The following is a 14,899-nucleotide window of genomic DNA, read 5'->3' as shown; positions in this document are numbered from 1 at the left end:
TTTGTTATTCAATGTTTGACATCCTGACATTTCAAAGTGTGGCCTGAGCTTGGAAATATGTTTTGGTGCCATAGTAATATCAGGATAAGATTAATATTTTGATAGATTGCATTGGACTAAAGCGGAAAGGTCGTTGACCGCAGTTAAATGAGTCACACCTGACTAAAGATAAAAGTAACCGCAGTCAATTGATCCTGTTTCTTTGTTTATGTTGTTCTTATTCCATCTGTTGACTCTTTATGTAATCCTGTTTTCTTTTTCCATTTGGGACGAGTTAAGAGGTGAGCGCTCCAGCTTCTAACATTGGAGTCTGTGTGTGTGTGTGTGTGTGTGTGTGTGTGTGTGTGTTTAAAAGGGAGAGTGAGTCAGTGAGATTTCATCCCATTACTGAGGCTCGTGTACTGACTCACTTCCAGAACGTTAGATTATCCACTAGCAGCAGCTTCCTAGACCACAAAACACACACACATTTGCTCCAAACAGCCCTGAACTTGAACTTTACTCCAGTTATCCCACTTCCTTATCTTTTTCTCATGTATTTTTTACATGTTTTACACTAAACTAAAAACACCTGCCTTACTTCCCTTGGGATTTCCCTCCCTAACGCTTAAGTAAATTAATGCGTCTGTTGACCTTGGTTTGTGTGTTTGGGTCTGTCCATGAGAAGATCAGCCTATGACACATTTACACAGACCTTTGATGTCTTTTGTAACTCTAAGCAATAACATTCATTAGTGTTGAGTCCATAGTCTGATTCAAGGTTTTGTTCACAGAAGTTCAGTTTTTGTCATTTACTCACTGTCATGTCATTACAAAGCCACGATTTGCTTTCTTCAGTGGAACTTAAAAGGAGGTGTTATGATGAATATTCATCCTGCTTTTTTTTTCATCAAATATATGGTGACAAGGGAATTTCAAGACTCTAAAACATAAAAAAAGAACAGAAATGAAAATTAGAAATGTCGTCTTGCCAAATTACTGCTAAAAAGTTTTAACTGAAATACTGCAGTTATTTAAACTAAAATGGAAACGCTTTACATTAAGGTCCTGTTAGTTAACATTACTTAATGCATTAACTAACATGAACTATGAATGCTATATTTATTACAGTATCTATTCATTGGTTAACTAATTAATGCATTGACTAACATGAACAGTACATTTACCTTAGTATTTGTTAATTGTATTAAAGTTAGTTAAGGCATTAACATGAACTATGAACAGTACATTTACTACGGTATTTATTCATTTTGCTAACCTTAGTTAATACATTAACATAAACAATGAAGAGTACATTTATTACAGTATTCATTAATTGATTAACTTCAGTTAATGCATTAACTAATCACAGTACATTTATTTACGCTTTATTAATTGGTTAACTTTAGTTAATGCTTTATGAACATGAACTATGAACAGTACATTTAATACAGAATTTATTAATTTTGTTAACGTTGAAATATGAGCAGTATATTTATTACAGTTTTTATTAATTGGTTTACTTTAATGCATTAACTAACACAAACAGGACGTTTATTACAGTATTTATTAATTGGTTAACTTTAGTTAATGCATTAATTAACACAAACAGTAGATTTATTGCAGCATTTATTAATTAGTTAACTTTAGTCAATGCATTAATTAACACAAACAGTAGATTTATTGCAGTATTTATTAATTGGTTAACTTTAGTTAATGCATTAACTAACATGTACAGTACGTCCATTACAATATTCATTAATTGGTTAACTTCAGTTAACCATTAATTACATTAATTAACACAAACAGTAGATTTATTGCAGCATTTATTAATTAGTTAACTTTAGTTAATGCATTAATGAACACAAACAGTACATTTATTACAGCATTTATTAATTGGTTAACATTAATGTATTGACTAACACAAACAGTACATTTATTACAGTGTTTATTAATTTAGTTAATGTTAGTTGATCCATGAACTAACATGGAACTATGAGCAGTACATTTATTACAGTATTATTTATTGATTTTGTTAACGTTAAATAATGCATTAACTAAAATGACTTAACACTAACTAAAGTAAAGTGTTGCTATAAAATTAAAGCTAAGTAGAATATTAAACACAAACTAATAAAAGTGACAAGAAGCGCATAAAATATGACAGAAAGAACTTTTTTAAATTTTGATATTAAATTTTTGAATTTAAAATATTGATAAATACTTTTATATAAAATCGTGATGCTCCTACTTTGTATTGTATTTATTTGTCATTTTATTAGCTATTTACTTTCACTATATGTAAAACAGCAGCTTGCACATACTTCAAAACATTTCCCTTTGTTTTCCATTGAAGATAGAAACTCCTACAGAACAACATGAGGTTGAAGAGAAGATGCCAGAATTTAAATTTTTGGCTGATCTATCCCTTTGAGTTGTGCCAGAGCGAAAGTTGAGTGCCCACGGCAAGCTTTCTCTGTTTCTATCTTTCTCCTCCCTCCTCCTCATTAGGCGGTCCTAATAAACTTGTGTCTGGTTGTGTCTTCTGTAGTTGTGCCAGCATCTGTGATTGGTCATGGCCGTGATCTCTGACGCACCGCGTGATGCTGCCCTCATCTCCTCCTGATCGCCGCATCACGCCGGCGTCTGTCTTATAATTGGCTTTAAAGATGCTGCTGCACAAAACACTTTCTCATGACTGATGAGTAGACAAAACAACTGTGATTTCAGTCTCAGAAATGTATCTGAAATAGAAATCGTTTGTAACAATATAAACTTATTTACTGTCACATTTTAAGCATCCTTGCTGAATTAAAGTCTATATATATATATATATATATTTTTTTTTTTTTAGTTAATCCAAGCTTTTAAGTTGCAGTGTATGTAAGCATGCATACTTGATTTTAGATAGCTGTCGAGTGTTTGACGTCACTTGAGTCACTCTAGTGTTACTTTTTGGCCTTGTTTTTGTGAGCACTTCTATGTTTGTGTGTGTGTACGTGTGAGGGCATCATGGGGCGTCCGCATCTAATTTGTGGGTGACTTCTCTCACACTTAGTTATGTTTCTAGGCATATACTCGCATGATGACTGTAAAATCACAGTTATGTCATGAAGGGAAAACTTCGAAGTGTATTTGAAGCCTCAAAAACGATGCAAAAATGCCATAGAAGTGGTCAATGCGACTTGTGCATCTTCTAAAGTCATGCTAAAACTTTGTGTGACTTAAATTTAAATAATCTCTATCCAACATCCAACCTAGCTCCCCTTGCATGTTCATAATGATGTCTGATTTGTGATTGAGTTTTTTATTTCTCTGTGAATTGGTTGATCCAGTTTACAAAACCAGTTTAAATGTTTTTCAGACTTTCAGTGAAAAAAGACATTTAGTACATTTCGGTCTTTTTCTCACACAAAACTATCATATGTCTTCAGAAGACTTTTAATACACTATATGGGTCATATAAACCAGTTTTATTGCACTTTTGTTGTTTTTCAAAGCTTGAAAGTTTAAGCACCAGTTGATTGATAATTACATTGAAAAGTTCAACTTTTTATAATTTCTCTATTCATTTTCCACAGGAGAAAGAAAGTTAAATGGGTTTGGAACGACATGAAGGTAAGTAAATGATGACAGTGCTTTTTCATTTCTTGGTAGACTATCCCTTTAAGTCTTTGTAATGATTGCCTACTCATAAACTGAGAATTATATCTGTATGAATGAGAGTTTACCCCCTTGAAGCATCTGTTGCAATCCCTACTTAAAGGGAGGAAATGCTTTTACGACCCTAACCGTTAGATTAACTTACTCTTTGAGCCTTGCACACGTTTATTGTTTGCCAACCTATTCAGCACAAACTCTGCTATGTCTTGGCTATTATACTTACTGTACAATAAATGTGTTAATATGTAGCAACGGCAATGTTTGAAGTGTGAATCGGGTAACTGTCCTGCAGTCATTGTGGGTAAGCAGTGTCATATGACTAACAGCTCTTGGACTTCATCCCAGGTTGAAAAAGGCGGTTTGTCAGTTTGTCAATGGAGTGCGTTTTATAACACCCACCCTAAAATTGCGTTAGTTATTCCTCAAATTGCGATAACGCCTGATAGAGTGACGCGTTTCGTGTGCTTCTCGTTCTGACACAATGTGACCATAAATTAGGTTTAATTACATTAGCAGATTGGCAAATATCTAAGATTGTTCATAAAACAATCACTTTACAAAACATTTAGCTTACCACACAAAATCTTTCAATAAGGTTTCTTGGAAATGAAGCTACCATGAGGCTACCTTTTTTTCGTAGTTTATTGTTTTTTTTTGTTTTTTTTTTTTTTTACAAAAAAATCCAAAATACCATGGTAATACTTTTTGGTACTCTTGTGCATGATATATATTAAAGTACAGTGGTATTACCATCTGTACTTTAATCACTGTGTTTTTGGGAGATAGTGACACATGCTATGTCCAAGAATACCCAGCTATAATAAATGTCCAAACTATCATACGCATATCCAAAATACTATGGTACTCTTTTATAGAATCATGGTATATATCAAGGAACCATGGTATGAACATCTGATACCATGTTTTTTTGGATATAGTACCATGGCGCTACACTTCCAAAACATACTATACCATGGTAAAATGATAGTATCAGATGGCAGTACTATAGTATTTTGAAGTATACCATGGTAATGAAATTCATGCACCATGGTTTATATATTGTACTCCATGGTATGTCTAAGAATACTACAATATCATAGTAATATGATGATAAATGTCCAAAATATCATGTTTGTCCAAAATATCATGGTATTACCATGGCACTTTTTAGTACTCCTTTGTAAGTACAAGGTATGTATCAAAGTACCATGGTATTAACAGTTGATACATCACCGTTTTTTGGACATAGTACCATGGCACTTATAAAACCATACTATACCATGGTACAGTGAGAGTATCACATGGCAGTTCTATGGTGCGTTGAAATATACCATGTTAATGAAATTTGTGTGGCATGGTTTATATATTGTACTTAACGATATATATTCAAGAATACCATAGTACAGTTATGATAAATGTTCAAAATATCATGTACCATGGTATTAGTACTGTCCTTTTTGTTACTCGTTTGTAAATGCATGGTATACATCAAAGTACTATAGTATTACCATCTGCTACCGTCATTTTTTGGACACAGTACCATGGTGCTACATGTGCAAAAACATGCTATACCATAGTACAGTGACTGTTTGAAGTATACCATGGTAATGAAATTAATGTACCTTATGTTATGTTATGTTATGTTATGTTATGTTATACCATGTGTACCATATATTGTACTCCATGGTATGTCCAAAATACCATGGTATAACCATAGTACTTTTTGGTACTCTTTTGTAAGTGCATGGTACTGTGTATATTAAAGTACCATGGTATTCCCATCTAATACCATCCTTTTTTTAAAATATTACCATGGCTCTTACAAAAACATACTATAAGATGTTACAGTATGTTACATTGATTTTATCAGATGGCAGTACTATGGTATTGTCCAAGAATACCATAGTACTATTAAGATAAATGTCCAAAATATCATGTGTATCTCAAAATACCATAGTATTATCATGGTACTTTTTGGTACTCTTTTGTAAGTACATGGTATATATCAAAGTACCATGGTATTACCAGTTGATACCATCACCGTTTTTTGGACGTAGTATCTTGGCACTTATAAAAACATGCTATACCATGGTACAGTGATAGTATCAGATTGCAGTGCTGTGGTATTATGAAGTATCCCACGGTAATGAAATTAATGTACCATTGTCTACATATTGTACCCCATGGTATGTCCAAGAATACCATAATATCATAAGTATATTATGATAAATGTCCAAAAATATCATGGTATTACGATGGTACTTTTTGGTACTCTTTTGTAAGTGCATGTTGTATATCAAAGTACCATGATATTACCATCTAATACCATCCTTTTTTTTACATTATGCAATGGCGCTTACAAAAACATACTATAACATGGTACAGTGATTTTATCAGATGGCAGTACTATTGTACCTTGAAATGAAATTTGTGTGGCATTGTTTATATATTGTACTCCGTGGTATGTCCAAGAAAACTACAGTGTCATAGGTATATTATGATAAATGTCCAAAATATCATGGTATTACCTTACTCTGTGTTAAGTGAATGGTATTTACCTTGGTATCATCACCACAGTATTATTATCGTTAAGCTGAACTTTGGGAAAACTTTGCATATTACAAACGATTTGTGAATATTGTAAGCAATAATGAATAGTAAAGAAAATATCCTGTTTGTTTCTCCCCTCACAGTTGAAATGAGATCTTCTCTTTGCCTCTTTTCACTACAAAGAATATTAAAGTACACAAAAGCTTTTTTTTCCGAGGGACTTTTCCCGCCAAAACGCAGCTGGCCTTGTATCCAGTGTCTGTGGTAACCATGGTAACGGAGCCTATTGCAACCCGGTGCCACGTGAATGAGGAGACGGTTCTGTGTGTTCAGTTACAGTGCCACACACTCTGATGTTGTTAGTCAGTGCCACATGGACGTGTGTGTGTGTGTGTGTGTGTGTGTGTGTGTGTGTCATGCTGAGGTAATGAAGTTTGGCAGATCCCCAGGAGCCCTCAGCACCTCTCTGTGCTCCTTGAGTTACATGTTCCCTCTCCGACTTCAAACAACATCTTTACAAAGGAGCCTGGAATATAAAAGTTCTTTAATAGACGCTGGCAGTCAGTGAATGTACTGTAAAATAATAGCCGTGCATCGTTATGGTGCCACTTAACCACTAGAGGCCTCTGTAATGTTAGTCAGGAGCGTGTTGTGTTGCCTTGATACTGAAAACCAGACTCCCACACAGGTAGAAACTCCAGCTGTGCTGCTCTAGTTCAGCTCTAGTTCAGTGATACTTCAACTCTAGTTGATCTTTCTGAGGAAACAAATATTTATCTGTCTGTCTGCCTTTTGCTCTCATCTATCTATCTATCTGTCTATTGTTCTATCTGTCTATCGTTCTATCTGTCGTTCTGTCTATGTATCTATCGTTGTATCGTTCTATCTATCGCTCTATCTATTGTTCTATCGTTCTATGTATCATTCTATCCACTGTTCTATCTATAGATAGATATATCTGTCAATCTGTCATCTGTCTGTCGTTCTATCGTCCTATCTTTCTTTTGTTCTGTCTATCGTTATATCTGTCATTCTATCATTGTCTTTCTAGCTGTCATTCTATCTATCTGTCTGTCTGTCTATCTATCGTTCTATCCATCATTCTATCTATAGATAGATCATGTATCTGTCTGTCATTCTCTCGTTCTATATATCTATCGTTCTTTCATTCTGTCTTTCTATCTGTCATTGTATCTGTCATTCTCTCATTCTATATATCTATTGTTCTGTCGTCCTCTGTCGTATCGTTCTTTCTGTCATTCTATCGTTCTTTCATTTTATCTATAGTTTTATCTATTGTTCTATCTATACATCTATCTATTGTTCTATCGTTCTATCCATCTTTCTATCTATAGATATATCTATCTGTCTGTCTGTCGTTCTATCTACCTGTTGTTGTTGTCTCATCTATCTGTCTATCGTTCTTTTGGTCTATTGTTCTATCATTCTATCTATTGTTCTATTCATCATTCTGTCTATAGATATATCTATCTGTTATCTCTCTGTCTATCATTTGTCTGTCTATCGTTCTATCTATCGTTCTATCTGTCTATCATTCTGTCTATGGTTTTAAATATCAATATTTCTATCATTTGATCATGCTATCCATCATTCCATCTGTCCATACTTCATTCATTCATCCATGTATCTATCCATACATCCATTATCCTCCTTATCCGTTCTATCATTCTGCGATTATTCTTTTGTTTTAGTATTCTATCTGTTGTTTTATTTATCATTCTTATTTTCTAACATTCTATCTACCTTTCTATTTTTATACCTGCCATTCTGTTGTACATTTGTTCTATTTGTCATTCTGTCTGTCGTTCCTTCCATCTAAAGCTCTGTAAATTGTCCATTTTGTCATTCTATCATTCTGTCCATAGACCCATCCATCCATCCATCTATCATTCTTTCATTGTGTCTATTGTTCTATCTATAAATATTTCCTTTTCCATAAACGGTAGCATATCTAACCTGTATGTTATTGTATGACAGAGAGAAAAAAATTCAAAGTAGGCTCATTTGTAGATGCTTCTGGAACGAGTGTTACTGAGCATGCAAGAGAGAGAGAGAGAGAGAGACATGAGTATCACATGAGGTTCCTCCCCTCAGCGCAGCGGACTCATTGACCTTTTGTTCTCTTCTACTCGGCTGTGAGAGAAGGGGAAGCGCGCGAAACGGCAGCCAATCACATCGCGGCGCAGCAGCTGGCAGAGAATACTACAATGGCGTACAGTTCTGACAAAGGGAGGGCCTGTTCCCGCACTATGCAAAAACACTGGCAGCCTTCCAAACGCATTCCAAAGACTCCTTCAGAGGAGAGCCGAGGCGAGCCGAAGCGCGGGCTTCGAATGAGGAAGCGTGCCGGCTGCATTGTGCTGGCTGTTCTTTTTTCTCCCTTTCCGTTTGAAAACTAAGTTGGGCAGTTAGTGTTTCATCAGCAGTGGTTTACCGCACATCCACTCAGACGATTAGTTTGCGATTTTGTCTTTTTGTTAAAAATAAATATTTTTAGAAACTGTGCTACGGTCTAAAGCTCAACCGAGTTTAGAACTATGTGTGCTTCAGAATTCCAGAAAGAAGTGTTTAGACTAGAGGCAGCGTTCAGTCTGGCAGCATGGGCCTCTCGCTCACTAAATCCGGTCGCGAGACAGTATGAATGGGGTTGCAGCTTTGGCTGTATCTCCAAAGCCAATCAGCTTTAGCAAACAGAAGCATTCTGTGGTACCGTTGGCACTGTCAACAGTCAACGTGTCACATTTCCACGGAAGAACCCGAGTAGCCTTCTGCGTTTACCCAGAAAAGCCCACCTCCCCCTTCTCACATTACGAATGCAAGTCGAAAGATGCCTTTACACCCCCTTTCCAAAATCCTCCGCTTGATCCCACCCATTTATAACTGACAGCTTCGTCAATACTCCCACCACGCTCTCGCTGTGTGCTCTGCACGTGTGAACTCCCAGGTGTGTCTTCAAAATTTGCCTTTGTAGACCCTCCTCTTTCCCATAAGTAACGTCACTGCCCTTTAAAAAAAAAGAAAACTGTACCTTTAACTAACCCGTTTTTTTTATCTTTTCTCTCAGTCACTTCCGCTCTCTCTCACAGTGTAATGCAACGTGGCTGAGACATTTGATCTTTCTAACAGTTGTCATTACTGTGGCCCACAGAGACACCCGTATAAGGGCTTTGTGGAGCGAATGGTGGTGGCGTGATGACAACTAAAGAGAACATCTGGGTGGACAGAGATTTAGAAAGAATGTGCAGCATGTAATATGATTTTATGTGTGTGTGTGTGTGTGTATATATATATATATAGAATTTCTTTATTAAGGTGTTAATAAATTTACCTACATGCAGTGTCTACAGTGGACTGTTTTCTGTGAGAACATCTGCCAGTTGTTTCAGAGATGTTGAAGGAGGGAATCAGTTTCTCAGTCTTCTCTCTAAAACTGCAGTGGTTTGATGATATTCAAATCAGTTGATTTGTATGGTCAGGACAGATGTTTAGGTTCATCTTGGTGCAGGTTTCATTATCATAACTGCATCTTTTTGCATTTTCGCATTGATATCCGTGTTTTAGCAATTGCAGCTCTTTCTTGGAAATTGGCTGTGTGAAGCTCTCTGTGGTTGTTTTTTGAAAAAGCAGGGACTTCAAGGTGAATACTGAGGTTGCTTGTCACTTTCGCTGCAGTAGTTTTGTGTTTGTACACAGTCCTTAGCATGTCATTTACCTCCAGTTTTCAGTTTTCTTCTGAATTCTTGCCATGCTTTATGAATTCTTGCCATACTATAAGACATAAGTCATAATCTTAAAGACTGTTGTTCTTAAAACACCAAACAATGGGCTGTTAATGTTTCAGGCACTCCTAATAAATGGACTTCATAATTTGTCCCTTTTGGAAGTCTAACTAATCACCCATTTCACAGAAATCTAAGAAAATGTGAGTGAAGCTCGCTTGTGCATAGTGTAGGATAAATTATGTACCTAATGAAGTTACAAACTTAGGTTCGGTAGGAGTCTAATCATTCAGTCCTGTCAATCATCATTATGAGCCTACTGTATATAAGCAGCACTTATTGCACTGTCCCAGCATCAATTCTTCCAGCATCCCTCCACCTCCCCATCTCCTCCTCTTTTTCTGTTATTCTCCCTCTATGTAGTACTGCAGTGGGAGAGGTTGAACTTGGAGCTCCATCAGGATTAACCATCAGGACTGGATGAGAAAGTTTGTTAAAATGACTAACGCAAAGTGTGTGTTTTTTTTTTTTTTTTAAATAGTGTATTAAAGTTTCATCTGAAAGATAATAAATCCACTTCTAGTTACATCATAGGAAGCTGAGCCATATTTAGAGACCAGGGGCCAGATTCATGAAACTCTTTGTGAGAAAGAAGTAAAAATTTTTTTAAAGATGAATACCAAGTCATAAGAATGTTCCCAAGAGCAGTTCTTGAAAAATTCTTAAAGGTTCATGAAACCCTGGACTACTTTTTCTGAGTTTTTTAAAAGAAGTGTTTGTATTGCACATCATAGATGACAATGTTAGCATCTGTTAATTGTTGTTAACAGCATTTGTAGTTGTTTTAATTGTTGGAGAAAACTGGTTAATTTTGCGCTTTTTTGCACTATTTTCATCTTCCGGGTCTAAAATCTACGTTGTGCTGACGTCACAGTTTGTGACGTGGCAACGGACTATAGTACATCGATGTGTAGAACTGTCTGGTAAATGCTGGCGTCTCCTAATTATTCATGAGGCGGCGTTTTCTTATCCTATGAGAAGCCAGAATTATTCATGACAGCCTGTGTTGATTTGCTATGACAGACGCTTGAGGCTGTGAGATTGCATATATTAACTGAGAGAAACGTTCATGGATCGAGAGAGATTGCTTCGGCGCAAACGCGATTCATTCGTATGTTAGTGAGCCCCTCATTTACATGCAACCTATCAAAAGGATTATAAATGCCACAAAATAAGCCTTAAAAAATTAATAAAATAAGTAACGCGTTCATATATATGTTTTCGATGCAGAGTGTAAATGCCTGTGCATTTATGTATGTTGTTAACTCAGTGGGAGCGAAATGAAACTGTCTAAACAGTCTGAACCAGAAGTTCACTCTCTCCCCTCTTCCCCCTCTGCTCCGCAGAGCACCGCGCCCACTTTTGCAGCATTTTCAAAACTGTGGTCAGAACTAACCAGTGCTGAAACAGGGGGTTTCATGACCCTTTTAAGAAGTTGTCAAATATGCTATTAAGAACATCTCTTTTTTTTCCCCTTAAGAAGAAAATGACAGTCTTACTTTTAACTATTTGAATGACAGACAGTTCTTGCTAAACACTCACTGATCAACTCAAAAAGAAACACTTTTTTGTGCTCTCTACAGTAAATGTGTCAGGTGTCTGGGCGCTTTTATGTGTGCTGAAACCTGTCAAAGATTATGTCATATTTATGAACTGAAATTTAATAAATAAGCTCCCTATTTGACCTGTTTTAGCAGTTATGTCTCACATAATTATGACCAGTCATTATTTACATTATCAATCATTGGTGTCACTTCAGAAAAATATCTATCTATCTATCTATCTATCTATCTGTCTGTCAGGTCAGAAGTTAACATAAACCTTGAATGAATTATTTTAACAAAATAAGAGGAATCATACAAAATGCATGTTATTTTTTATTTAGTACTGACCTTAATAAAATATTTCACATAAAAGACGTTTAGGCATATAGTCCACAAGAGAAAATAATAGTTGAATTTATAAAAATTACCCAATTCAAAAGTTTACATTGATTCTTAACGCTGTGTTGTTACCTGAATGATTCACAGCTGTTTTTTGTTTTTTTTAAGTGACTGTTGTTCATGAGTTCCTTGTTTGTTCTGAACAGTTAAACTGTCCACTGTTATTCAGAGAAAATCCTTCAGATTCCACAAATTCTTTGGTTTTTTTGTGTATTTGAACCTATTCCAACATGATTTTGAGATCCATCTTTTCACACTGAGGACAACTGCAACTATTACAGAAGGTTCAAACACTCACTGATGCTTCAGAAGGAAACCTGATGCATTTAGAGCTGGGGGGGGAACCTTTTGAAGATCAGGGTAAATTTAACTTATTTAGTCTTCTGGAAAACATGTAAGTATCTTCTGTAGGTTCTGAATGGCATCACTAAATGAAAAAATATATATATTCAGGCAAAATAAGAAAAATGTACACATCTTCATTCTGTTCAAAAGTTCAAAAGATGGATCTCAAAATCATACAGTCATTGTCGGAAAGTGTTCAAATACACTCAAATACACAAAAATGCTGAAAAACCAAAGAGTTTGTGGGAACTGAAGGATTTTTCTGAAGAACAGTGGGCAGTTTAACTGTTCAGGACAAACAGGGGACTCATGTACAATTATCAGTAAACGAAAAAAACACCGCTGTGGATCATTCAGGTAACAACACTGTATTAAGAATCAAGTGTATGTAAACTTTTGAACAGGGTCATTTTTATAAATGTAACGATTATTAGCATGTTAGAATGTTTACTGAATCTGGTGCCAGAATATTAAAGAGACACTAAAGTGAGCTAGTAAAAAACCACCTGGAAAAGTTTCTTTAAATGTTCTTTAAACTACAAAAATAATAATGCTTGTCTTAAGAACTGGTTACTGAATAGCTCTTTGGGGAACCAAAAAATGGTTCTTCTGCGGCATCACTGCTAGAACATTTATTTTTAAGGCGCACTCATTCTCCAGGAAACTCAAAGCGAATGCTGTATGCTGTAAGCGTGCATACGCATAATGCACATACATGTTTGTCGTGTATGTGCACGCTCGTCTAAGCCCCGTCTCGAAGGGTCGTGATGGAACACAGTCGGTAAAGATCCTGGACGCCCTCTGAGACCACAGTATGTGAAGCTCAGCGAGGGGGAGGAAGGATACTGCGTAGTCTGTAATCACACCGACACACACTCCTCCCTGACTCGGTGAAAGAATGGAAAAGCTGTCGCTCACAGGCCACACAGCCGTCCCACGCAAACATGTATGCCACACGCATGCACGCTCTCACACAGGAATTTAAAGCAAAGGCAGTGAAAACTTTATGGGCGGTTGAAAGGCTTTGTACACCCTACTCCTCTGCATGTGTTACCGCAGCATACACAGAGCGGTTTCCTTCCTGAATCATGGTTTAATTTCCATCTCAGAAAAGAACTGGGATCATTATTAAAGTATTTCAGACTGTCAAAAAAAGCTTTTGCTGATGCGTTTTCTTTCTTTGCTTTCAACTTTCTAATTCTCGACCTCAACACAGCTCTTCCTGTCAGAGCTCAGTGGAAAATGAGGTTTCTTTGTTCTTTTATGAAGTTGAAAGCAAAGAATGTTATATTTTGGTTTCTTTGTAATTAGAAAGAGACTCATATGATCGACCACCCTGATTAATCGGCCAATTACAGATTTGCAACGTCAGAAAATTGCAGCACTTGTCAGTTTCAAAATCCACCATCCTTGTAAAAAAAAAAAAAAGTGCATTACAAATACATCAAATACGTGTCGTCAATTTTGAGTTAGCAAAATATTTATTTTAATTTTACTTGCTATCATTTAAAAAAGCTTAAAATTTAAATTTTACATTTAAAAGTTATTTCTGTAAAGGCAAAGCTGAAATTTTAAATTTATTTTATTTTATTTTAAATAGCTAGAAATAAATTGATGTAATTGCTGCTTTGCTGCATAAAATATTGATTTCATTCAAAGAAAAGTCTTATTGATTGTAGCCTTACTTAGCAATAACCCCCCCAAAAATGTATTGACTTTATTTCCATGCTAAAACAAATTAAGAGTGCATCAGTAGGTCAGTGTTTAATGATCATTCTGCCCTGACTTTGCTCCGTGTTCGGTGAATGTCATGTACAAAGTACAGGATTGCCAGCCGCACTATGTTATAGTGACACTGCTAAGGACATTTTCCTCTGTCAGCTGAAAGTGAACCTTTATGAGAACGAATCTGAGATAAAAACTGAGTACCAAGTAGTGTTTGCTCATGTATTGGATAACAGCTAGCTAAACTTTAAGGTATAGTATAGTGAACTAATGTTAACGCTGTAGTAATTCACACTGTTTAGTTTCTATTACGCCATTACCGTTTGTCATCATGTGAGAAAGTGCATCTGTCAACCTTATCATGTTAGTTGATTCAGCAGATATCAAACATTAGCCAATGACATCACTCAAAGTCTCATTGTAGCCCTTCGTGACCTGTTATATAGTCAGAATACTGACATCTATATAACGTGATGAGGGACATTTAAGTTATGAGTTTTTAAATCACAGAATCATTAACTGAGTTTGTGTAAGCATGAATATGATGATTAGGGCTACAAAAATTTAAGTTCTGTTATAATTTACAGAACTAGAATAGGGACAGAGGTTTCAAGCTTTAAAAAACACCATAAAGTAGTTCATATGACTCTTGCACAATCTTTGGAACGAGTCTTAAGGATCAGTTTTTTAAATTGAGATTTATACATCATCTGACATATGCATAAATAAGCATTCCATTGATGTATGGTTTGTTAGGATAGGACAATATTTGTTCGAGATACTGAAATCTGAGGGTGCAAAAAATCTAAATATTGAGAAAATCACCCTTAAACTTGTCAACATGAATTTCTTATCAATGCATATTACTAATCAAAAATTCATTTTTGATATATT

The sequence above is a fragment of the Labeo rohita genome, chromosome 6 (genome assembly GCF_022985175.1).
Source record: "Labeo rohita strain BAU-BD-2019 chromosome 6, IGBB_LRoh.1.0, whole genome shotgun sequence".
NCBI lineage: Eukaryota > Metazoa > Chordata > Actinopteri > Cypriniformes > Cyprinidae > Labeo > Labeo rohita.
Note: the sequence above shows the minus strand (reverse complement) of the source record.